Source organism: Peromyscus californicus, unplaced genomic scaffold (genome assembly GCF_007827085.1).
Source record: "Peromyscus californicus insignis strain IS unplaced genomic scaffold, ASM782708v3 Scaffold_15__1_contigs__length_86483966, whole genome shotgun sequence".
NCBI classification, from domain to species: Eukaryota; Metazoa; Chordata; class Mammalia; order Rodentia; family Cricetidae; genus Peromyscus; species Peromyscus californicus.
Window position 1 is genome coordinate 61,703,591 of NW_026294447.1, and position 26,229 is coordinate 61,729,819.

General features: G+C 53.0%; 1 long non-coding RNA gene across 1 annotated transcript; it reads right to left on the reverse strand.

Moving 5' to 3' along the window:
- Nucleotides 1-15,883: 15,883 nt before the first annotated feature.
- Nucleotides 15,884-18,544, reverse strand: LOC128110541 (uncharacterized). The gene is made up of 2 exons (XR_008218244.1): nucleotides 18,316-18,544; nucleotides 15,884-17,694 (listed from the first exon to the last, which is right to left on the reverse strand). It is a non-coding gene; the product is annotated as an uncharacterized LOC128110541 (long non-coding RNA).
- Nucleotides 18,545-26,229: the final 7,685 nt, after the last annotated feature.

The window sequence follows — 26,229 nt, forward strand, 5'->3', positions numbered from 1 at the left end:
GCATCACATTCATGGTTACAGATACTCCATGCACTGAGCCCAGGCTCTACCCCATGGTTACAGACATCCCAGGAGCTGAGCCCAGGCTCTACCTGGGACTTACAAAGTGGCCTGAGAAGACACAAAGACAGAAACAGCCCTCTGGAGCTGTGAGCTAAGCATAGCTACCCTCTGAGGAGGCATCAACTGGGAAGACTTGGCTATTAGGCTAAAAATTCCGACCACACCTGCACTGATCCTTGGAGTCCGCTTGGATGCCACCTTCTGGAGGGACACCTACCTCCCCACACACCTCTCTATCTCCTGGCCTTTAATTTCCTTTGTCAACAGACTGTCACCTAGTGTATTCACAGTCTAGTGAGTTTCACAGAGAACGCACAGGTGAGTCCAGTGAGCACCCCTAAAAACATCTGACCTCCACTTAACACCCCCAAATTCAATTGACCCTATCCAAACAACCATCAAAATGTATCTGACCCCATTTATTGCACCGAACCCCACATGGGTCCCCCAAATACACTTGACGTCTGATGAAGTACTGTACTATCTTACCTATTCAGGTCTTGAATGGAATTTCAGAATCCCTTGCCTGCTAAGTATGGGTGCATGTGAGACCCTTGAGTATGGATGCATGTGAACCCCCCCTCAGCACAGGTGCATGTGAGGCCCCTGGTGGTCCACCCCGGCTTTGGTTTGGCGATTACCTCCTCCCATCCCCTGCAGCTGCTGGTGAGGCTCCAGGTCACTAGGATGAGCCTGTTCTGTAGGTAGCAAGTGACTGTATCACAGTGTCTGTCCCACAACCCCCACTTCCCGAGAAAATACCCACTCTGTTCAGTGCTTTCCCTGACTGAGTCACCCCACTTTTCTCAGGAGAACTCCAGGCTTCTTTGAGTCCTTGGCTGGGACTCCCTCCTGCCGCAGAGAGTTGAGGGGTTCAGGACACCTTCTGGTCCCAGCTGGTATAACTTTTCAAAAAGCCTCCAGGAGTCCCATAGAGTACTGGTCTACCTGCTGAGATGGGAGACCCAGGCACCACTCTCTGGGTGGCCCCCTCGGTGTTCTCAGAAACCCCTGTGTGGCAGGACATCTGTGGGATGTGCCCTCAGGAACTGGAGCAGTTCTGTGGTTAGCTGAGAGGGTGAGTGGGACCCTATCTTCATTCTCCCTGAAGCTGCACCAAAGCCCCCCACCCCCCAACTTCCAGCAACACACCTTTGCCCAGACGCTCTTGTTCACATGGAGTCTCTTTCGCCGAGTTTGGGTTGAGGCAATTTTACTTTTGAAGCATCAAGTGCTTGCCCTAAAGTTACTGGCGTGCTGGTGCTCTGAGTGTAGCGGCCTCTGTCTTCCTGTGATCTCCACAGCAGCCCTGTGAAGCCATTCAGTCTCCTGCCTTCTACCTGATGGCCCCAGCCAGGTGTACAGGCCGGTCAGCAGTCCTTTCTCTTCCCCATATTACCACCAGTGAGAGACTTTCTGCCACTGTGTGATTGGGAGCTGGTACCCAGCCTCCAGGAAAGTACCTGTTGCCACAGAGCCCCCTCCAGCATCAGCAGCCTGGGCCCTTTTGGCTTCTATTACTTTCCTGTCCCCAAACTAACGAACCAATTTCCTTAATATCATTACAAGCACAAATCACAGCTAGAAAAGCCGAGGAAACATGTTCTGATGTGAATATCCACAGAAAAGAGATTTCTACAGCCAAGCCCATGACCACATCCATCTCTCCACTGCCTTCATTTCTATGTGTGATGGGAACTGGAAGTCCACTCAGCTTATTGCCAGAGTCACGAGCCACAGTTCCCAGGTCTACAGGAGATCATGAAGTGTCTTTAGTCTTTGTCTGGCTTATTGCAGTTAGCATCATGCCCATTCACAATCTTGCAAACGGGAGGCCTGCCATTTTTTTTTTTTAAGGCTGAATAATTGTCCATCGTGGGTACATGTACTACAGTTTCTTCATCCACTCCACTGTCGATGGACACTTAGGTTGGTTCATGTTCTGTCTTCAGTGAATGAACATGGGGTGCAGGTGTCTCTCCCACATACTGACAGCATTTCCTTCAGGTACATCACGATGAGGAGTAGAATTGGAATGTGGCATGGTAGTTTTGCTTTGTGTTTTGAGAAGAAGACAATACCGTGGTGGTCCCCTTGTGAGAAACACTGGTCCTCACTTTACAGTAAGAGCACACTCATTTCATAATAAAAGCACTGGAGACTCAGAGTGGTAAAATTGAGGCCCTGGATTTTATGACTTTGCAAAGTCTGGTGTTAACACGATGACTGAATGCAGAGAAAATCTTTAACACTGAATCCATAGCCTTTTCTCCCTTTAAAAAAATAATATTACGCCTCACTCAGGACTTATCTTTTCCTCTATCGCTTACATTTTACTTTTTCTTAATAAAAACTCTGCTTTGGTCCATCTGTGTGTTTTGTGTTAAAGCTTATCAGATGTATGGCCTCACAGGCAATCGTGACTGTTCGTAGTTCTCTACTTTGACTTCTAGTTTGGGTGTGTGTGTTGGGGGGATGGGTAGACTAGCTGGCATTCCCAGGGGTCTAATGCTTTCTGTTCATCTGTAGCTGGACTGAGGCTGGCTCGAGACGTCTTTGAAAATGAGCCATCAGATTCTATTTGTAATACCTTTCCCCACATCCTCGCTGGCTCTGGCTTACTGTATTCAGGCTTGGTGGCAGGGCCATTCTAATAAGTGATGTCCCCATGTGGTCGGGGCCATCATTGCCCTGACGGCTTAAGATGCTGAGCAGTTTTTCATGTACCCACTATCATTCATGCGTCCTTTGAGATCTGCCTTTTCGTGTCCTCTGAGCTCTTTCGGTAGGATTGTTTTGCTCTCTTTCTGTTGTGTTGACCATGTGCATGTGGGGTATTGATCTCTTACCTGACATCTGGCTTTCGAATGTTCTCTCCGAATCTACAGTGGCCTTTTCTGCCTGTGGCTGCCTCCGGAGTGGTGTGGAAGCCTCTTGTACTGATGCCCGCTTCACGTGTTACTGTTTGTTGCCTGGGCGTTTCATGCCGTGTCCAAAGGGCCACGGGCAGGGCTGCTGTCGGGTTCTATCCTGCGCGTTTCTTTAACGTTTCGTTAGTTTGAGTCTCACATTTGTCTTTAATCCATTCCGAGTTTGAGTTTATTTGGGGCGTGGTGTGATGACACACGCACGGAGTGTTGGGTGCAGTGGTAGCTCACTTCCGGGTGCTCTAGGTCTTCACTGAGATGTGAACCTAAACGATGAGTTACCGTAAAGGTGCTGTTTTCAATAACCCGATTTATTTCACTCTGGATTTCATGGGTCAGACACTTGGAAAAGGCTCACAGCAAGGGCTTTCTACTCCATGAGGCACCTACTGTGGCCACCATTTCCAAGATGGCATCTCTGCTCATGCTGGGGGCCCTAGGACTGGTGGTCTCTCCTCAGTACCCAGGAGGCCCACCTTCTCTCCTTGTGACAAGGGAGCAAAAATCTTCCACGTGACCTGCCCCTTAGGAACACTCTCTGATGAGCCAAACAAAAGCTGTGGGCTTCTTGAGAACTGGCTTCAGAACTCCCAGATGTTTCTGTGACATGGTCTCAAAGTTGAACAAGTTACTCCCCAAGGCCAGGGCAGACCCGGCAAGGAAGGGACCCGACTCTATGTCCAGGGGAGAAGTAGGGTTTTTTCCACTCTGAATCTGCCATATTCCTGGCTTAACAAGCCGGGTCCCAGCCTCCTGGTTCCTCAGATGTCTGGGCCCGAGATTCCTTTACCCCAGAGGTGATTAATTTGAATTGTCAACTTTATTGAATTAAAAACAGGGAATTGTGTAGGCACACTGTTGGTTGTATCTTTGAGGGTGTCCCCAGAGGGCACTGAAGGAGTAAGGCATACCCTGACTTTATGCACGACCAGGTTACAAATGGCATAAAAGGGGAAAAAATAAAAGGCGTTCTGCAGAGCACCAACGTGCATGGCTCTGTGTCCTGACTGTGGACTCAACATGACCAGCTACCTCCTGCTTCTGCTGATTGACTCTCCACCACAGTGACCGGTGTGGCCCCTCCAGCTTCGAGCCCAGAGGAGCCTCGTTCCCTAAGTTGTTCTTCTCAGATATTTTGTCACAACAAGAAGGAAAGTAGCAAACACAGCCCATGAGGAGCGTGGGGCTTAGGTCCTGCCTGAGGTCAACAACCATTCCTCCCTGTTCAGCCTGCGCCTGCTCCGCTCGCCTCCCCTCCTGGCCTTGCCGCTCCTATAGCCCCCCCTCCAGCAAGCCCCTTGTCTACAGACGCAGAAAAGGGCTCTGCCCATCCAACGGCTAGCCTCCTGGGAAGACACCAGGCAGCACATGGCAGCCTGTGCTGCTGAGGAGGAAAGGCCAGAGCCGATGGGGAGGACCAGACTGAAGAGCTGGATGGTGGTGGTTTTGCCAGCGCAGAAGTTTAGAGGAGAGCCGAGGGTTAGGAATGGGGCCGGCTGGGGGTCTAGGGGCTTAAGGCAGGCAGGTGTCCAGCTGCACTGTCTGGGGCTGGCAACCTTTGCAAGCCCGCTACATCTCTAGAGCCTCAGTTTACTCAACTGTAGGAGGGAAGGTGGCCCCGCCTCTTGGGGTTGTCAGAATACAGGACAGCCCAAATCTGCATATGCTGCTCTTAGGAGGTCCCAGGGAGGGTTGGGCACTCCCTATCTTATGGCCAAGGTCTCCAGGAGGGAGAAACATAGAGTTTTGGCAGAACTTGGCACTTCCCAGTGTCAGGGCTAGAACAGGTGTCAGATGAGCCCAGGAATCGTGCTCAGGCCAGGCATCCTCCAGGCAGGGTAGCCTGAGACTCAGCTTGGTTCTGAAAGATCAAGGAGGCACCGTGGCTCTGCTGCGAGGGGATTGGGGCATTCAGCACAGGACAGGGCTCAGGCCAGCCGAGGGGAGCCGCAAGCCTTGTGAGCTGCCGTAGAAGTGGCTGTCCGAGCTCCACACGGACCATCAAGTACCTGGAACCCCCAGAATGTAGGCCCCGTGGGGTACCATGCCACTGCTCATTCTCCAGCAGCCCCCGTGGGTCCTCCTGGTGGGCAGAGCCAGTGTGGGTGGGTAGAGCATCCACCATGCTCAAGATGCTCACTGGCCTTCACTGAGTCCAGAGTCTGCTGGGGAGCAGCCAGGGACACCGCTGTGCATGGTAATGACACCGGCTGGCTCTCATGGAAGGATGTGACATTCAGTACCCAGGAAATTCATTGTTATTGCTGCACACTGAATGTCAAATGAATCCGTAATGGTGGTAGAACTGAGTTAAAATATTGTCCATGTTTCAAATGACTTGGATTATAGAAACCCCACGTGGGTGAGAGGAGGGGTGCCTGTACCCGCAGACAGACATGTATCAGGGACAGTTGGCGGGTGGGAAAGGAAGGGAGGGAAGTAGAGGCAACAGGTGCTGGCTGCACAGGCTCAGCTCCAGGCTGGACTCCAGGCTGGACTCCAGGCCCCAGCTCCAGGCCCAGCTCCAGGCTCAGCTCCAGGCTGGACTCCAGGCCCAGCACCAGCCACAGCTCCAGGCCCAGCTCTAGGTCCAGCTCCAGGCCCAGCTCCAGGCTGGACTCCAGGCCAAGCTCCAGGCCCATCTCCAGGCTGGACTCCAGGCTCAGCTCCAGGCTGGACTCCAGACTCAGCTCCAGGCTGGACTCCAGGCTCAGCTCCAGGCTGGACTCCAGGCTCAGTTCCAGGCTGGACTCCAGGCTCAGCTCCAGGCTGGACTCCAGGCTCAGCTCCAGGCTGGACTCCAGGCTCAGCTCCAGGCTGGACTCCAGGCTCAGCTCCAGGCTGGACTCCAGGCTCAGCTCCAGGCCCATCTCCAGGCTGGACTCCAGACCCAGCTCCAGGCTCAGCTCCAGGCTGGACTCCAGGCTCAGCTCCAGGCTGGACTCCAGGCTCAGCTCCAGGCCCAGCTCCAGGCTGGACTCCAGTCTCAGCTCCAGGCTGGACTCCAGTCTCAGCTCCAGACTGGACTCCAGGCCCAGCTCCAGGCCCATCTCCAGGCTGGACTCCAGACCCAGCTCCAGGCTCAGCTCCAGGCTGGACTCCAGGCTCAGCTCCAGGCTCCTGAGATGGTGGCCCACCTACACCTTGGAGCTGTGGGCTCCATCAGCCACTCTGCTAGCCAGCACAGCCCTCACTCCACCTCCTCTGTTACTGTTCTCTGAAGCCCCTTCTGTCTGTCCTCTTCCTGCTGTACCTCTGTCCAGGGCAGCCCTCACACCAGTGATGGTGTGGAGCCCTGCAGAACCCAACTCTGAGACAACATCACCAGCCAGACTGGAAGAGGGGAGGGGACAGACAGGCAGTGCTGTGCCACTGGTGAGGGGCCTGTTATGGCGTGACTCTGCAATGGTGCCCACCCTGACTCTGGCTTATGTTTTGAATTCCTGGTTTTTACTCTTAATATTTTGAAAGATGTGGAGTCTTTAGGAGGTGGGACCTGCTGGTGGAGTCCTGTCACTGAGAGTGTCATTTAAGGTCTGGCCTGTGGCTCCCTGGTCTGTGTCTTTTGAAGTACTTCATTTCCTGCTGCAGATGCAGCCACTGCTGCCTCCAGGCCTTCAGCACATGAGCCGTGCAGATCCCCCTGAGCCGTGAGCCAAAGCAAACATCTCCTTACTTAAACTACTCTGCTAGGCGTTTGGATGGCTAATGCAGGACTAATCCTCATGCACCCCACCATGTAGAGGGAGCTGGGACAAAGGACAGTGGCCCCCTCATTCTCAGTCCCCAGCCGGACTGACTGCTGTGTGGTCCCTGTGTCAGCTGCAGGTGGCCTTCTGTCTTCCAGTCTTGCCCTGTCAGTCCTGGGGACACATGGATGAGATGTCACCTCCTCCATGGGCAACAGCTGAGGAAAGCTATCTCGTTTTCTTTCTTCTCTTCCATTTCCAAAGAAAGGCAGAGGAAGGAATGGGGCGGGGGGAAGGGAGGGGGAAGGGGGAAGAGAGATGTCCCTACAGCATTTTGTTGCATACACCCACATGAGAGGCTATGGATCTAGTTTCATGGGCACTCTTCACCAGATGCTCTGCACACCTATGAGAGCAGCATCTGGCCATTCTCATCAAGCACCCTGAGGCCCCTTTTCCTCTGTGCTTTGTTTTCCATTTGGGGGACCACCCACATTGGTTAGGAGTGTTTGGAAGCCTGGTGAGGCCTGGGAGATGTTTCTAGGTCAGTCATGGGGGCATCCACATGGGAAGACATGCCTCCAGCTCCCTTTACCTTGGAGAATGCCTCCTCCCTCTTCCCTCTCTGTGGCCCTGAGAGGAGCAGGGGGATAGCCTTTCTGGCTGGAGCGTGCCTTGTGCTTAGTTCCAGGGCAGTTCACCTGTTCCTTGTTCCTTGTCTCAGCTCATCAGGAGAGAATCTCCTAAGGGCTGGTGTGGCTGGAGGATCTGCTCTTCCATAGGAAGTGGAGAGATGAACTGAGGAGCTTGGCACTTTCCCTTAGTTTCCCCCCTGCGAGTCCACTGTGCCCTTCAGCAACCCCGGGCCCCTTGCCTGGGCACACTCCAGGGACAGCCTCCCACATTCAGCCTCACTGTCAAGGATGGAACTGCCAATGTGGCCATCTTCCCATCACCCAGAAGATGGAAAGCAGTCTGGCCGTGCTGGGGAGGAACTGGGCTGGCCAGATGGGATGATGCCTGGGACCAGGACATAGATTCTTGAACAGTCACTGAGTTCTGGGGACACTGTTCTGCTAGGCTGCTCTCAGAAGCAAGGCTACATGAGCACCATGGCAACTGACCTGCAGGTGATGCTCCTCCATGGGAAGAGCACTCAGGCCCAAAGCCAGGACCCTGGGGACTTACTGCCCACTCCCCCTCTCAGTCCCGATGGCTCCTGTGTGAAATCCAAGGCCATCGGCTCTGCTGCCCAGTGTTCAGTGTTGGGACAGAACATGGGCAGAGACTCAGATCCCAGGAACGACCAGGGTTCACCTCAGGATGCTCAGAAAATGCTGCCCAGTTCAGCATTCTGTAACAAAGGGTTACAATCCCTTTGACTTCATAGGGTGCCACCCAGGGCTCGTTCCTATGGAAGCACTCATTTCCAGGGTGTCAGAGTAGGGGTGGGGGGTGTGAACCCATCCTGCAGACACTCAGTTCCTTTGTCACAAGCGTCATTATCAGCCTCACCTTGCAGGGGAGCAGGACTCGGCCGGGTCAGGGAGACGCTGGGGATAGCACACCTGGGCCCCCATCTCGACCACACCACCTTACACTTGAACAGCCTTGAGTTAGTGAAGTAACCTCTCCCTGCCTCAGTTTCCCCACCCATACATGATAATGCAGTTGGCTGTCCTCATTCACAGAAAATACTTCCAAAAAAAAAAATTACATCTGCACTGAACACAGGCTTTCCCTGTCATTATTCCCCAGAGAATACAGCGCGACAACCACTCACACAGCGGTTAGCTGCATTAGGCCTTGTTAGGAATCCAGACACGATGTAATGTCGATGGGAGGGAGCGGGCTCCGCAGATGCTCCATTGCCACTTTATTTGAGGAACTTGAACATCTGCAGATTTGAATATCTGCAGGGGGTCCCTGAACCACCACTCACTTCAGACACAAAGGACAGCTGTGCTAAGTGTCCCCAGCCTGGACAACAAGGAGGACAATGCCTTGCAACACACAGGAAGCTCTTGCCGAAGAGCCTGCCCTCACCCGTGGGCTACACCGATTTTTGCTTCACTCCATTGCCTGCAACAGGTGGGACTCAGCGGGCATCCTCCAAGGGCAGACTAGATGTCACCTCCTCTTGGGGACTTCCTCGTGGGTCACAACACTTCTTCATCATCATCCCTGAGACTGGGAGGCTCTTATGACTCTTCCCCTCCCTCACATCTGCCCAGATTCCTGAGTCATGTGGCTGCTGAGATTCTGAACAAAGACTCTGGACAGCAGGAACCAGAGAAGCCTCAGGCTGCCAGATGTCTCCATAGGAAACCCATCCCTGACTCTGACCTCTAAGGCAAGTGGCACTTTTTTTTTTTTTTAAAGCGTTTGTTATTTATTTTGTCTGTATGGGTGTTTTATCTGCATGCATGTCTGTGCACCATGCGCATGCAATGCTTGAGGAGACTAGAAGAGGGAGTTGGACACCCTGGGAATGGAGTTACAGATGGTAGTGAGCAGTCATGTGGGTGCTGGGAATTAAACCTGGATCCCCGGGAAGAGCAGCCATCTTAACTCCTGAGCTATCCGTCCAGCCCTGCAAGTTGTACTCTTGGAGACTGATCCAAGGACCAGGAGCTGTCTGTGTGATGAAGCCAGTCTAAGGGGCCACACTGTACCGTGTGTGTGTGTGTGTGTGTGTGTGTGTGTGTGTGTGTGTGTGTGTGCTGCCTTGAACAGTGCTGCATGAGAGGTGATGACAAGAACACAGCTGGAGATACCCAACACTCGGAAATTCATAAAACAGACCGTCTCTGAGCCAGAGAAGACACAGGGAGGGAGCTGGAGCTTTGAAATAATGGTGGCCAAGTTCTTAGCAGTGAAATCTGCTGGATGAGCCTAAAATTGCATGTGGGGAAAATTCAACTGGTTTAAATAGTTCAATTAGGAAAGACAAGGGCCTGAAAATGAATGGGCTAAGCATCTAGCTCATAAACCGGAAAGAGGGGACTGGAGATGGAGGACGGAAACAGAAACAGGAGCAGACACTGATGAAATGGGACACGTGTGTAAACAAAGGGATGAGTAGAACCGGAGGATGACCTGTGGCGGGACAGAGGTCAGCCACCTTCCACAGGGCAGGTGTCCCTAGCATCGCTGCATATTTCACAGTCACCAAAAAAATAGATTTGAGACCTCCTCACCACCAACAATGAACTAGAGTGGCGATAGAGATGCCAATCTTCCTGCGACACATACGTCGACCACAATGTATTCCACAAATACGTATCATTATTGTTGGTGAATCAAACTTAAGTCCTTTTGTAAAGAAACATTTTTAAAGTTTGATAACTCTGATTAAAAATGTGAGCAGCAGTTCAATGGTAAAGTGTTTGCTAAGAAACTCCTAAGACCAGAGTTTGGATCCCACAACTCACATAAATGCTGGGTAGATATAGGAGCCTTCCTGCAACTTCAGAGTTTGGAGGACAGGGATTGGAGTAAGCTGGCTAGCAGGACTGGCCACATCAGTCAGCTCTGGGGTCAAGAGAGACAGTAACTGAGGAAGGTGCCTGATGTCAACTGTGGGCCTCTACATGCACACTCACGGGCGTGCACACACAACCCCACATGCATACACATGCACACAAACAAGCTTGCAATGCACACCACACACACACACACACACACACACACACACACACACACACACCACAATAAACAAGGTGGGTGGCTCCTGAAGAAAGCCAGCACATCTCACCTCCATACACACATGCCCACACAGGCACCCACTCACGTGTTCGCCCACACACACAAGAACATGCACACACCAAAAAAAGGACAGAGAACTTTAGCACTTAAGAAAGATGTGTAAAATATTATACGCATTTAGAGTGACGGTGGAGTTCTTTCCACCTTACTCTGCCAGGTGAGAATTATCTGTACATGTGAGTAACAGTAACAGAGGTGAGTCCGCTAACCAGGACCTAGGGGCCTGGGTCCAGTGCTGCCAGCTCTGTTAAGCACAGATCCAGCAGGCAGCTAGGAAGCTGCGAAGGTGAGGCAGTGTGCTGTGGAGAGAGGGAGAACCTGATACCCCCGTGAGGCAGCCCACAGGAAGCACTGCCCATCTTCCCTCCTGAGGAAGTCCAGGGACAGCAAACCCCGGGGCGGGGTGCAATCAAGGGACAAAGATCTCTAAATTGTTTCCACAAAGGAAAAGGTGAATCTTTGCAAAATGCATTCCCGTTCTTCATTTATCCTCTCTCTTCCTTGCAAACTCATCCAGTCCACAGATTCCCATGGCCCTCACTGGGCCAGAGCCATGTTGGGGGTCCTGAGATGGAGCAGCTCTGACCTTAATGCTGGTTAATTTTAGCTGTTAGCTTGATACAACCTAGAATTACTGGGAAAGGGGTCTGGCTCGAGGCCTGCCTAGATCATTTGGCCTGTGAGGATGTCTGTGGAGGACTGTCTCGATTGTCAATTGATGCAGGAGGGCCCGGCTCGCTGTGAACAGCACCATTCCCAAGGAGGGGGTTGGTTCTGAACTATAGAGAATAGAAAAAAACAACAACAACCAACCACCACCACCAAGAAAACCCAACAAAAACCAGGTGAGAGGAAGCCAGGTCCAGGGTATATTCATTTCTCTCTGCTCTTGATTGTAGATGTGATGTGACTAGCTGCTTGAGTTCCTGCTGTGGCTTCCCGTTAATGATGGACTGTGACCTGGAAAGGTAAGCTAAGATAAACCCTTTCCTCCTCTAACTCCCCTCCCCCCCATATTTGTTACAGCAACAGAAATAAAGCTGGAAAAGCCCTCATGGAAGGGGTCTAAAACTCTCGACCTCCTGGACCCCTTTTTTCACTGCCAAACAGAAACAGGGCATAGGAAAGAAACAGGGTGCTCCAGGTCCAGCTCCAAACCAAGCTGGTCCTTGTAGATATTGTCCAATGCCAGCCGATCCCCCCAAGGTTAAGCTGTCTGGGTCAAGGGCAGCATGATCTGAAGGCTTCCACCACAAGAAACCTGGGGTGGAAGGAACCTTGAGCATGGTCCTCAGGTCTTCTGTATCCCCCCAGGGTGGGCCCACTGCCCTCCTCCTCCTGACTCACAGGCCTGGTGGTAATAACAGGTTCCTGAGGGGACCTTAATCCCCTGACTGTCCCAGGGCTTCATGGCCTCATTTCCTACTGGTTGCTGCCAGCAGGTGTTTTCACGGCAGGCCTGGGAGCTCCGTGTGCCATACCCGGGACCTTCTGAGCAGCCTCAGAGGCTCCTCGGTGCTCACATCAAGGAGCCCCCCCCCCCAAAGACTCAAGGTGAGCCAGCGCCCTCCAGAGATAAACGGAGTGAGAAGGTTCAGCCGTAGCTCCCAGCCAGCAAGTGGGTATAAATCTCCCTGACAAACGGTCTCTCGGAAACTGGGAACAAAGGCCGACCAGCGTGTTTATCCACCCCAAAGGCGGTGCAGACGGCCTGGACCCTGGAAAGCCAATCATGCCAAAATTGATGGCCTGCTCAGAACGTCTCATTTATTACTGAGATGTGATAGAGACACAGGCAGGCGTGACCAGGACAAGCTGAGGCCACACCGGGAGGGGAGGTCGGATGGCTACTGCCTCTGCCACTCAGGGCTCTGGTTCCCCTTCACTGGACAGCCTTCACCCCAAGGACAAGTGGGGTCAGGCCCACCTGACGAATGCAGTTGACGCCTTCCTTTCAGAACAGTCTGTCGCCATCACCCAGCCTTCTAGGTTCTGAGATCTTCCCCAGCTCAGGTGTCTCCTTCTATCAGACACCTGTCCCCAGAGCACCAAGCCCAGCTCTCTCCTGAGTCCCCTTTTGTACCTTCCACACGTGATTTGCCACACAAGCCCCTTCCCTTGTGTAAAGGACTTTTCTGTATACCAAGTCAGGACAAGGTACCAGCTCCAAATACCCACTGGCCAGTGAGGAGATCCAGGAAACAGAGAGGGCCAGAGTTCGCTGAAGCTGCCAGCAGACCCCTTCCGGTTGTAGACAGGTGTTGACATCAATGATGGGGGGTTGGGGAGATTCCAGAAATCTCTAGGTGGAAGCCATGCCCTTCTCCTAAACACATGTACACAGCCAGCCTCCAAGAGACCGGGTCTCCCATCAGGGCACATTCCAAACCAGAGGTGGGACATACTGACAGCCAAGGTCCTATCCATTCTTTTTCATGAATTTGAGAATGCGTGTGACTGGAAAGGGTGTTGAGTTCTGGGAGGAGGCTGTGGCAGGGAGACATGGAGCATTCCAGTGCCCCAGCCTCCTGCCGCAGTCTCTGAGGGTGACCGGAGAGTCACTCCAAGAATGAAATGGGACAGGGTCAGGTTCTGAAACACTGCGGCTTCTGATTTGGGTGTACTTTCTTCCTCGGGGTCCCTTTCATCCATATCCTGGGGATGTCAGCCCTGTGTTACTAGGCAGCCCTGTGCGGAGCCCCGAGGAGATGATGGCTAGGACCCAATGCGCTGGCCATGGGAGAGTTGGGGCATAACCCTTGTCCCCACTGAACCTTTGCATGGCAGCAGCCATGACTGGTACTTTGGACACAGTGTCCTAGGAGACCTGACCAGTGGCTTGGCCTAAGCCACACCCACACTCCTGACTCATAGTGCTTGGAATCAATGTGTGTGTTGCTTTCAGCCGCAGAGTTTGGGATGGTGGTCATGCAGTTGTGGTCAACAATGAGGGCAAGGCTGAGGACTGCACCCACCTGAGGCAGCAGTACACATCGGAGGTCCTTGGCCTGCTGGAAGGATCTACTTTCTCATTTGCTCTGCTCCTGCCCTGACTTCTCAACAATGGAAGTCCCTCCCTCTCACTGGGCCTCTGTCCCCCCCGTGGGAATGGAAGATCGGACATGTGGTCCCTGGGCCGTTAGCATCTGAGAGCTGTGCTCACACCTTGTTCCCCACCAAGACTTCCTCATAGCCCTGGCTCAGGGAAGCCAGGGGGAGCAGTGTGGATGCAGAACCCCTGCCAGGAGGAGCCTCATGAAAGCTAGAAGGGATTCTCTAGTCTGGGGTGGTTCATAGGGAGGGCCAGCTAAGCCATGTGTATGTAGATGTGGCTACCCAGATGGCCAGCCTCACTAAACAGACCAGAGGCCCTGCTCGATTCTGAATTTCTCTCTCTCTCTCCCCCGTCTGTCTCTGTCTCTGTCTCTCTCTCTCTCTGGTATTAGGGCTGAAACTCCAGGCATACCTACTCTAGGCCAGTGCACACTGAGCTACCGAGTCCCCACTGGTCTCCTTTATCCCCAGTACTTCATTCCCAAGGAGTGAGACTCTGTTATCCCAGAAGGGATTCGTGTGCAGCCTCAAGCCCCAGCTGTTATAGAAGCCTGAGGCATTAATGCTGGTGCCATGAGCTCCTCTTCCGTCCTGGTAGGAGAGTTTCCAGGGTCTCCTGGGGATCCTGGATGACCAGGATCATTTGACTACCTGCCTGCCACCTGCCATCATCTCTTGAGGGCAAAGGAACCACTCTTGGTCCCTGTGGTAAGGATGGTTAATGTTCCACTACAGACGGTGACAATGGCCTCTCTGGGCATATGTCTGGCTTTCCCTCTGCAAGGCCCAGTGAGGTCTGATTTGCAAGATAAACTCACCATGAGGACACGAGCCAGCACAAGAAGAACAGCAGTTTCTCAGGGACAATGTGGCGTACAGTGAGGAGGATTCTGGGATTGGAGGAACCACTGTGTGGCTTGGTCAAGCTGGTGGCTGGTGTAGGACCCTCGGGGAGGACAACTCACTCAGTAATGCTCCACCATAGGACACCACAGGGGAAAGGCTGCAGGCCCTGGGTAGTGGTCTCTAATGGACACAGCATCAATCCCTCGCCATGCTAAGCCACGCCCCTTTGATGGAGTCTATCACAGTTACACGTTGCAATGAATTTAAGCAAAACTCCAAGTTAAATGACTTGTGATAAAATTATTAGATGCATTACAACTGTAAGCCGAAATCTTGCCAATGAAAGGCACTTAATTATTTTTTAGCAGAAATATCAACAACGTCAGAATTAACCACCAAACTACTTAACGTAACTTCCACCAATTTCGCAGATCATTATTCGCTCAGTTAACGGTGGAGTTAATTGATGGAGGCCTGTCACGCTGCTCTGGGGAGATGTAATGCTGGTGATGAAGTCCCAGATGGAGAAAGATGTATGGACGAGGAAATCCCAAAGGACCTGAGGGCTTTCCCCAGAAAAACACAGTCACTGTGAAAGCCAAGTTAGCAGAAGGAGAAGAATGGGTGATGAGGACTGCAGAGACCACGTTCCCTGTGGGTGATCCCAGGCCTCTGTTCCTAGCGCTGCTGACTGGTTCACTTAGCGGCTGTTCATGGAGTGAGAAAGCTCACAAAGGCCCTTCCTGCCTCACTCACAGGCTGCTATGCTGACCGGAGCCCTACTGCGTGGTTCCCTGCACCTCGTACTGTCCATGATGTAGTTTGGTAGTTCAAGGCATCTGGAGAGGGATTAAAATACATGGAAGGAAGTCGTGCCGGTGCCATAGACACTGCCATTTTCTACCAGGGAGCTGAGCCCACAGAGTCCAGGGGAGTGGGTAACTGATGCTTGATGGATACTAGGGATCTCACAAGTGGACTGAAATGGAAGATATCCAGGCCCTGATCCCCACCCCATTGGGTAGGCTCTTCCAGAAGAGGGGAACCCTGTGGATGTGTGGATGAGCTGAGGATCCCTGCAGCCATCTCCCATAATCTCCTCCTCTCATCCTGGTTTCCCAAGACTCTGCCTGGTGGAGCAGGCGGTTTCAGGACTGTGGGGGTCCTAAGCTCTAGCTGAAGTGGGGAGGGTTTCTGTGAAAGATCTTTGTGTTCTCCCAATGATGGCCAAAGAGCATGTGGAGTCAGGACCATAAGGACACTCACCCCTTCTCCTCCCAGGGGAGCCGTGGCAGCCTTTCCTCCATGACCTCCCAAGGTCTAGACTTGCCAAGTGCTCCTGGTCCCCCTCCAGGCCCAACCTGGCAGGAGTCCTTTCTCCAGAGTGCTGGGTGGCCCTTCCCAAGGTCAGCACGTCCCCAAGTGTTCTGCTCTGCTCCCAGCAGCCCACATTGACTCCCCCCCCATGACACAGCCCATGCAGAGCCTGCACCCAGCCACCCGCCTGATGTTATTTTTATTTATATACCTGAATACTCCAGAACAGCTGCTTTATTGAGATTCATCAGTCACAAGGCTTAATTAAAATAATGCCATGTATCTAACTCAGCGTGGATCACCAAAGCAAATGTTTGTTTTGCTGCGTCAATTAAGGCTTCCCTGTGGAAGCAGCAGCGTAAGACAGTGAAGCCACACGCGGGTCTGGCCCCTCCCTGGAACACGGGCATGGGGAAGTACTCAAGGGCCCTGCCTGTGGGCAGGACTTCCTCTGTAGGCATGGGACAAGGGTGGGCGGGGCCATGGGCAAGGGTGGGCGGGGCCATGGAGTGTGTCCCCCCCCCTCCTGGTGTCTACCTCTCAGTCAGCCCTGTCTTAGCTTCTCAACCCCGCTGCTGCTTGTGTATGGGTGTCTCCTGTACTCCCAGGCAGACACACTGCTTCCCCAAGGAGCTACCAGATAGATGTCTCCAAGACAAAATGTTCATCGGCCCAAGAGGGTCCCATGGAGGTCAGTATGGAAGAGGTCCCAGCTAGCTGAGGGGCTGAGGGACACTGCACGTGGAACAGCTGAGTGGCTTGTGAAATTCCTGCTGTAAAATAACTCATCCCAACTTAAAATCACCCCATATCAAAAGTCTCCAAGGTGGTGCCCCTGACCAGGACCAGATAGTCCCACCTGGTCCTTTCAGCTCCTAGAGGTGCCTGTGCTCTGGGGCCTGGCATCGTCCCCATTTTCAAAGCCTGCTGCACAGGTCTGTCCTCTGACAGCTTCTGCTGGTGTCCACTGGACTCTGGTCCTCCTGTGTCCCTCTTCCTGGGACACTGGGATCACATCTAGGGCCACCCCTACTTCAGGGTCCTCACATAGCCATACCTTTCTGTTGCTACCTCAGACTCCAGACACACAGGCTAAGTAGGATGTAGACACCTTTGGGGACAGTGACTCGGGGGCCTCATACCTGATATGGGGAGGACCTTGACTGGTAGAGAAGAAATTGCTTTCCAGGGTATGCAGTGGGCCAGAGAGAGCATATGGACTTGGCTTAGGCTGCCTGGGAGGGTTTGCTGGTTACAGGCCTGTGTGGCCAGTGTCCCCTAGGGGCGTCTAGAGTCAGAGGCGTGAGGCAGTCAAGGCTAGACAACAATGGTCCTAGACATGGACACAGGGGTCAGAGGAACCCTGTGGGGCCAGAAACTGCAGGACAGAGGGTGCACTGTAGGGCAGCCATGAGCTGAGCCTCCCCTGTGGCAGACCCTGGGCAAAACAATGGTGCCTATGCTTGAACACTGCGAAGCAAAGTCAAAATGGTGACCCCAGAGCCATGATGGGACCCTGGCCTCCGAGGGCTGGGCCCTGTACACTTACCCTGGGGTGGCCTGATGGGGCAGAGTTGGAGACTTGTGAGATACCAGATGGAGGAGGGAGAGGCCCCTCTCTGTGTGCCATTATGTGAAGGTTGCAAAGGATACGTGGATCCCGGGCTGTCATGTGCACAGAGCCCTCCTAGACACCCTAGAACCAGCTATAGCAGCTGGGACTCCAGAGCTGAGGGCCCTGTGACTGCTATCTGATTTCACACCAGCTCAGAAGCTCTGGGGACCTCCAGGCTGTGGCTTAAGGGCCAGACCCCTGCAGGTGTCAACATCCTGCTGGGTAGGAGTCCCTGTGTCTCCGGGACACCTCAAAGGAGAACCCAGGGGACGTGGTTCATCTTCATCATCGACTTGACGGGACTTGGAATTGCCTAGGAGATACGTGCTCTGAGGGTGTTTCCGGAGAGACGTATCCGAGGAGGGAGACCCACGCTGAAGCTCACAGCACCACCCCACAGGCTGGGATCCTAGACCTAACAAAATGGAGAAAGTGAGCAGGGCACCAGTGTTCATCTCTCTCTCTGCTTCGCGGCTGCAGACACCTGTGATCAGCTCTCTCATGCTCTGGCTGCCCATGCCTTCCCCACAGTGATGGACTGCACCCCCCACATATGAGTGAAAACAAACACTTCCTTCCGTAGCTTGCTTCTGTCAGGTGATACACCAGGTCTCATCCCAAGCCCCAAATACTGTCCGCACCGACTCTAGTACTAAGCCCAGCGTGCAGACCAAGTATCACCTCCTCCAGGAAGCCTCCCACGCCTTCTTGGGCCAGTCAGTAGTGGCCCTCTTGTCCTCTCTACTTGTATAGCCTTCCCTCTGCCCCACCCCCTCATACTTCTGGGCACCAGGTACCCAGAATCTGTCTGGCGATGACGTAATGAGAGCTGGTTGCTAGGCAACCCGCCTCAGCTCAGTCAGGGAAATCTGCTCTGGTTTGAAGGGCCCCTGCCGATTTCCTAAAATATCAGCTCTTAGCGCACATATCACCCCAGAGTAGAGACTACACGTGTTGAGAGCTCTGGCAAGCCCCCCAGGCCTCCGCTCCCCTCCCGACTATGCTGGCTTCTGCGAGCTGATCCTGTGAGACTAACCTCATTGTCTTTCCTTGCCATGGTCCTTAGCCCACAGACGAGGGACCTGTGATTGCAGTGACTTCAGCAGGCAGGCGTTTGCAGAGTCTGCGGAGTGGTTCCCGAGGATGAAATGGGAAGCGCATCCCAGATGATCTGCTAAGTGAATGTTGCCTGTTGTATATAATTATAGACAAAGGCGTTAGCTAATGGCCCCGTGTAACCCTGCGGGGAGGTCTGCAGCGCCACAGGGGACTGACATCAGTCCTGCATTGTCTGATACTCTTTATCAATGATGTAGGCAGCGGAGGAAAGGCCTGCCTGTCAAGATGGGGCTGAAACAAAGGATGGGAAGAACATGCTATGCAGGGCCATAGCTCAGAATCATCCTGAGTGGAGACGTGAAGTGTGAGCGCGGGGGGAGCTGGATGGGATGCAGCAGTGTCCACACAGGAGCACTGATCACCTGGATGTTAGCTCGGAGGCACAGTTCAGCCAAAACACAAACAGAGAGGTTGGGCTCACGATGCACCTACCGGACCCCAGACATGCTCTTAGAATGAAAACCCCAACACACAGTTTCTAGAACAAGTCAACAGAAAAACAGACAAAAATATTAGAGTTGGCACTTCAGAAAATGAGGCGTACAAGGGCCCACACGAGTCAAGAGAGAAAGGTTAACGTTGGTGGTCATCAGGAGTACCTGCGCTGTGACCACAATGTGACCTGACCTTTGCGGTGAGTGGCCACAGGAAAGTGGGAGAAAATGTAACCTGCCAGCGGGGACCTGAGAGTACCCCCTGTCACTTCACTGTGCTGTGGGGCAATGTTTGGTCAAGCTGAGCTCCCATGGTTAGGTCTCCTCACAGAGCCACAGATTTTGTGTCCAAGACACTTGTTCAAATGTTAGAGCTGTCGTCAATAGTTGCAAGCCAGCAATACTCAGGGACTAGAGTATATAATACTGTGCACTGTGGCTGCACACACCTCTGGCTGTCCTTACACCACAAGCAAGCTGCCCACTGTGGTGTGCAGCATTCAGTGGCCGCTGAAAAGCACAGCATGACCCAAAGAAGCCAGAGGTAAAGGACATACTGCCCCGTATGCTCTGATACAGAGCAGCCAGAGCCAGGAACAGTTGGTCCATCTCTGGGGGTGTGACTTGGGGCTTCTGGGGTGCTGGAGACGCTCACGTTTGCCCTCGGCTCTGGCTACAGGTGTTCTCGTCCGTGTAAAGTCACCCCTGCTTCCGGGGTGCACATCTGTGAGGCATGTTGCACCACAATGTGAAATTCAGTTGACGTGCTTGTGAGCATAAATGAAGCAGCTGGAGTTTTTGTTTCTCTTTTCAGGGGTGGAGATTGGACCCAGCGCCATGAGCATGCCAGGCACGTGCTCTGCCACTGAAGTACCACCTCACTTCTCTTCTTCACTGTTACTTTTTACAGTCTTAAGACAGGAGCTCACTAACCTGCCCAGGCTGGTCTTGAACTTGCAACCCACCCGCTTCAACACCCATAATGCTACGATTACAGGCATGTGCCACTACAGGTGGCCTTGACAGTTGTCTTGATCATTAGAGAACCAGTGAGGATTTTCCTTTGTTCTGAACAGACACACACCTCAGTGGAAGGCATGAGCCATTTCTTTTGGAAGGTGGACAGCAGGTCCGGGGCTGTGATTCCTGACAGAGGGAGGCAAGGAGACAAGCCCTGTAATGTCCCACCTTCCATTGGAGGCACTATCTGGGATGGAGAAGCCTGGTTGGGAGAGGAAGTAAGATGGCCACAATTTAGAGTTAAGACACCAAGAAGAGAATTGGGAGCAACTCCTGATGCCCATACAGGGTCCCCGGGCATCTGTGCTGATTAACTCGTAAGGGCATGGGGTGGAACTCCATGGGGTCATACAGAGGGCAAAAAGGAAGTGAGAAGTTGGACACTTCTAGAACAGGCGTGGTGCTGGGACATCTAAGGTTCAGCTAAAATGGCAGCATTCGGCAGCACAGTATCCATGACCAGTCCTTAGGGCCAGGCTGTGCAGCTCACACAGTAGAGATTGGTTCCTGCAGTGTGGGGGCTGGAAGCATGCCCAGGCTCTGGTGGGGGTCCACTTTCTGGCTTGCAGTTGGCTGTCTTCTCACTGTGCCTTTTGTGATAAGGGGTGGGAGAAGTAGGCGGGGAGGGGACAGACGGGGGTGGGGTGGGAGAGGAGAGAATGAGGAAAGAATGAGCCGGGGAGAGAAAGACAGGAAGGGAGAGGGGAAGTCGGAGAGGGGAGGGAGTCTCATCAAATTAGAGTGTCACTTGTGACTTCAGTTGACCCCAGAGACCCCATCTCCAGATTGTCACATGAGAGTCAGGGCTTCAGCAAATTAACTTTGGAGGGACACAATGCAGTGCCTGCCAACACCCCAGGCACACTGTGGGCAATCAATTGGAAGAGCCACGGCCTTGGTGGAGGATACACTAGCCCCAGAATAAAGACCGCCACAAGCCACCGCTACCAACCGTGAGAACAAACCTCAGAATTTGGATCCGTGTAGCAGCCAAGTAAACTCTTGTCAGACAAACCTTCCCACGACTGAGAGCAGAGGCAGGACAGCACTCACTGTGGCCCTGGCCAGAAGCCCAACACTGGAGGACAGCACAGGGGTGGTTCCCGGGGGCACCAAGCAGGGTGGCATGCACCCAAGGCCAGTGAAAAACATGCCGTCTTCCCGGCTTGGAAATGAGAGCAGAGCTTAAGGCCCCTTGGCTACCAATGGAAGGAAGAGAAGGAGGGAGGGAGGGAGGGAGGGAGGGAGGGAGGGAGGGAGGGAGGCAGGCTAGAAGAGAGGCAATCCAAGATGGCATGTGCAGATTTTGACACTCATCCCAGCTGGTTCCACACAGCCCAGTGCAGCCAGGGGTGACATGGAGACCTGAGCTGCCACCAAGAGCGGCACAGTGCACCCCGAAACACAGCCAAGTCATACCTAGTCTCTTAAAACTAAACGTGGCTAAAAATGACCTACATTGATGAATGACACCGGGTTATAGCAGGTTTGCCTGTTTGGAGACGGTCTCACTGTGCAGCCCAGGCCGGCCTGGGGCTTTTGATCCCCCTGCCTCAGTGTCTTGTGGTGTATGGCACCAAGGCCAGCATTCTGTGTGGCCACTGCTCTCCACTCCTGAGACTGAAGCTGCACTTTCCTACTTAGGGTATTTCACCTCCTCAGCATTTACTGGTGAAAACCTCTTTCTTTCCTCAGGAAGTTCCTTTCTCTTTCATTTCTTCTTTTACTCTCTCCTTTTAATTTCTAAAAAGAGACTGTTCATTATTGTATATCAATGTGCTTATAGAACATTTAACACATGACCATTTTCATGTGAGTATGTGATGACTTGGAATGTACCCCTCACTTTCACTGTTGCTGAGCCTGGTGTGGAGGTACACGCCTGTAGTCCTCGAACTCGGGATGGAGGCAGGAGAATCGGAAGCCAAGGGCATCTTTAGCTGCATGGAAAGTTGAGGTCAAATCAAACCAATCAACAAAAACAAAACCAAAAAGACAGTGTTTTTTGCTCTGCATAGGGGTATTTTAAGAAGTTGGCATTTTCCCAGAACCTTTCTTCCCTTGTATGCATTGAGAAGCTCTGGCTCCGCCTTCTGTGGTTCACCTCTGTCCAGCCCCTGTGTGCTTTGTCAGGGGTTTCAATAGACAATCGGCTCCGGGCTTCTGACTATATAAGTCTGTAAGTTGGGCCAGGTGTAGGAGCATAAGCCTAAAACCCCAACACTCATGAGGCTGAAGCAGGAGAATCAGGATTTGGAGACCAGACTAGATTACATAGGGTGATAATCTCTCTCTCTCTCTCTCTCTCTCTCTCTCTCTCTCTCTCTCTCTCTCTCTCTCTCTCTCTCTCTCTCATTATCCCAGAACAAGCAATACTTGTAAGGGACCCTGGGTCTTGCCCTCAGTGCCACACTGTGGAGCAGGCCTGGGCTTAGCCTTACTGTCCAATTGTGCCCCTGAGTACACGTGACTAGATGGGTAAAGGCTGCCAGGGTTGGAGGCAGTCTCGGTGTAGGGAGTGTGGGAACGATCCTCTGCAGTGTTGGGCTCCCTGGTTCTCGGAGTCCAGCAGTGGATGAGAAGCGGAGGGCCATGGGCCCAGGATGACCATGGCTTTTTTCTGAAGTTCACAGAGTTGTACTCTCTCTCCTGGGCCCCCATCTTGTTCTTAGGATGGGTCTATGGGCTCCTGGAGGTGGTCTGAAGGCTGCCTTTGCAGGTTCAGGGCTCAGGCATCTGTTTCCCGTGTATGTGCTTCATTTCTATCTACCACATGCTGTGATCAAAGATTTTCCTGCAGAACATTGCTTATCTCCACCTTCCTCTGGACTTGGCTCCAAAGGCCTCTTAGATTCTTGTCCCCAGGGCTCTGCATGGGGCTCTTCTGCCCCTGGGCCCCAGGAGGGCTGAGAGAGAACAATGACAAATGTTGAAGCTGGTGGCCAGGCACAGGAGAGGCATACATGGTGTGTGTGTGTGTGTGTGTGTGTGGGGGGGGGGGGGGTGTTCTCTTCACAGCTGCCCACATAGGCCTGCCTGTGGTCCCCACCCAGCACTTGAATATGGATTTGTGCCTCAGGACAGGAGGCACAAGCTCGGCCTTAATTAGACGTGATGAGTGTGTGTGCCTGGAATCAGCATCAAAGCGGGACAGCCGCCCACCGCCCCTTCCCTCTCCCCTTCCAAGGACAGCATCTGCTTCCTCCCTCCCAGAGCAGCCCGGCTCTGACAGCAGGCCCAGGAGTCCCCTCTATTTAATTAGGACGGAAGTTCCCCAACCCTGGGAAAGGGTTTAATTTCAGTATTTCCTTTGCTGAGCTGGGATCCTCCCGTCCCTCCACACCAAAGGCCTTTCATGACAGTTTGGCCCAGCCTCTCCCCTCACACTGGGTGTCAGAGCCTGTCCCAGAAAACAACCAGGAGGAGCTAAGGGCTGTGTGTGTGTGTGTGTGTGTGTGTGTGTGTGTGTGTGTGTGTGTGTGTGTGCTGCAGCTGTGAAGAGAACCCCCACCCCCACCCCACCATGCAGCCTAACCTTCAGCAGCAGGGCTCTGGAGCCTGTGACTGGGACTAACAAGGAGCCTCACTGACCCTGACCTCAGACTTGAACCTCTGGATCATTCCTTTACCTCCCTCTCACTCTGTGCATTAGCCTGGCCTAGTCTGTCCCTGGTGTACACACATGTGGGGGGGGTAAGCGCATGTGTAAGCATGGATGTACATATGCACCTAAGTGTGCCTGGGCATTTATAAATATGTATGCCACACATATGCACACCTGCTTGGTGAGTATGTGTGCTTGTATGTATGTGAGCACATTTGTGTATATTATTTGTATATGTGCCTATGTGTCTGTGAGCCCAGATGTCTGGGCTGAGTCTGGTTCCCATCATCTCTCTTACATTACTGGATGTTCTGATCCTTGGCTCACTTCTTGGGGACAGCACCAGCCTGGTCACAAGATGGGTACTAGATAAGAGACACCCGCAGGGCAAACACACAAATGCTCAGTGAACAGACTCCTAACTTAGCCCACACTTGGGAGGTAGGAGGGGGCGCTAAGGTCCCTCACCTTGAGGGAAGGAGGCTCAGATTACAGTGACAGGACCCTGGCCTGCCCCAGACTCGCTTTCCCTGTGGGTACAAACATCTCCAGTAGAAAGTTTTGCTGTGTCCCGGGGGAGTCCTTTTCTACAAGGCCCTGGCCAGCTGTGTTCTCCCAGCTTTTCTCTGTTCTGCCACCAGCTCCCTTCTATCCCACCCTCTGTACAGGACAAAGATCAGCTGAGACCTGGCTCTCAGCCCAAGTGGCCCTCAGCCCTGCAGAGGCTGCTAATGAGAGGTGTCAGCCGGGAGCGCTTCAAGAGAGCTCGCTGCCCTGAGCAATTTCTTAAAAGGAAAATTCTAACCTTAAAGAGTCCTTTGAACACATTGTGAATGAGCAACAAACACAGCCCAGACAGCTTCTTCGAATTACCAGAGGCTGCAGATTTGTGAAAAGAGAGATTGATTTCCATTTGGTCTCCTGAATACATTTCCTGTGTTCTCGAGGTGTTTATCATGCCTTGTACTAAAGGTGAGGTGGGATCCTTGGCTAACAAATTATGATCATTGGTATTCTCCCTCCCTTTTCCATCCCCCACCCAAGGATTTATGCATTTTCCAGACAAAACGTGCTTCCACAGACAGCGCTGGCATCGTCCTCACGGCAGTCAAGTATCGATGGTATTGATCGCACTGTCCCCAGCATACACATATGAATGGATACCCACAGCCCGTGGGTGATGTGCAGCAGCTTATGGGGACCTGGCCTCAATCTCTAGCCCTCTCTGCTGCTCCTGCTCACTGTACCCTGCCCCAAATTCATCCTGAGACCAAGTGGACTATATCGCACACATCTGCCTCAGGCTGGTTTCTTATCTACTCCCTATCCCTCCACCCACTGCCTGTTCCGGAGATAGCCCAGACCTGCATCCAGTGCTCACCGTGTAGGCATTTGATGTGGACATGAACAAATTAGTGAGTGGAGTGTATTTATATAGAGAACCAGGGATGGGAGCCCCTGAGCCATGAGGCAGGTACCCTCAGTTATGTGGAGACAGCCATTGGATTGGAATCGGGGGTTTCAGATTCCCCCTCCCCTCCCCCCATCAGGACTCCCTGCCGGGCACTGGCCAGCTAGAGGCCAAAGGCTTCCCATCCCCATGCACCCCCAAAGGAGGCACACTGTAAGACCCCTGGAGCCAAGCTGATCAAAGTCACCGAGTCTTGCACCACAGGGCTCAGGAGGCAAATTTACAAGGAACTTTCTGAATTGCTTTCTTTTCTGTTTTATGAAATACCTCTCTAAATGTCTGCATATAGCTCTCTTGAGGGATGGAGGGAGAAAAATAGCAATTAAAGTCTTGTCATCAGACTTGTTCAGGCCGTTAAGTTGTTCAATCTTGCATAAAAAATCGGTGCATGTACTTGACGTGGGCGGGAGCACCTGGCGAGGCTGGAAATGTAAATCACGGCGTAATGATATGCGTGCAGCCTGCTGGAGGCAGCCTGGCCCATGCTGCCAGGCCAAGATCATCCCTTGGTTCAGATGGGCGCTCTACCTTCAGGGATCCCAGCAGAGGCTGGTAAAGGCTGCTCCAGGCATGTGGTAGAGCTGTGGCCCCAACTGTCTCCCCTTCCCCAGCCATGCTCAGAACTGGAGTCACATACAGGAACAGCTCACAGCGCCATCTGCTCAGACAAATGTGGCCATGCTCCTGGGCAGAATCGCCATGGCTCTGGGGTTGTGCAGAAGTGCCAGCCAGCCACCTTGGAGCCCTGATGGCCTGGAGAGTGCTGAGCTCAGGCTTGGTACCCATGGGAGAAAGAACAGGAGACAGCCATGACCAGGGACATTATCTGAACCTGACCTTTGAACTGGAGCATAAATGAAGCCACAAGATGAGGGGGCCACCCCCCCCCCCCCCGCCCCAAGATGCACTTTCAGCCACCTCCCTGGCAGGAGTCCTCAGGCACTCCTGTCTTTCGAAGTCTGGATGCCAGGTCTGCTCCTCAATGAATGTCCCTCATTTTATGGCATCTCAAGAGAAAGATAGCTCAGGCTGTAGAGATTCATTCCCCTCTGCAAGAGGGTCGTTTATTTTGACACATGTGGTTTAGTTTCAATTATTTATCATAACACTGGAGAAGGTCACGATAAAAGCCCCCAAGTGTGTTTAACTGCAGCCTCGGTGAGGGCGACAGGTGCAGCGGGTGCCTGGGGAAGGCTCCTGGGGAGGGGAGGTAGCCCAGCTCTGGGAGGGGAGGGTGTGGACAGCATGGCTGCCCCCTGGGGAGTCCTCTGGGCTAGAAGCACAGAGGCAGTGGAGATGCTG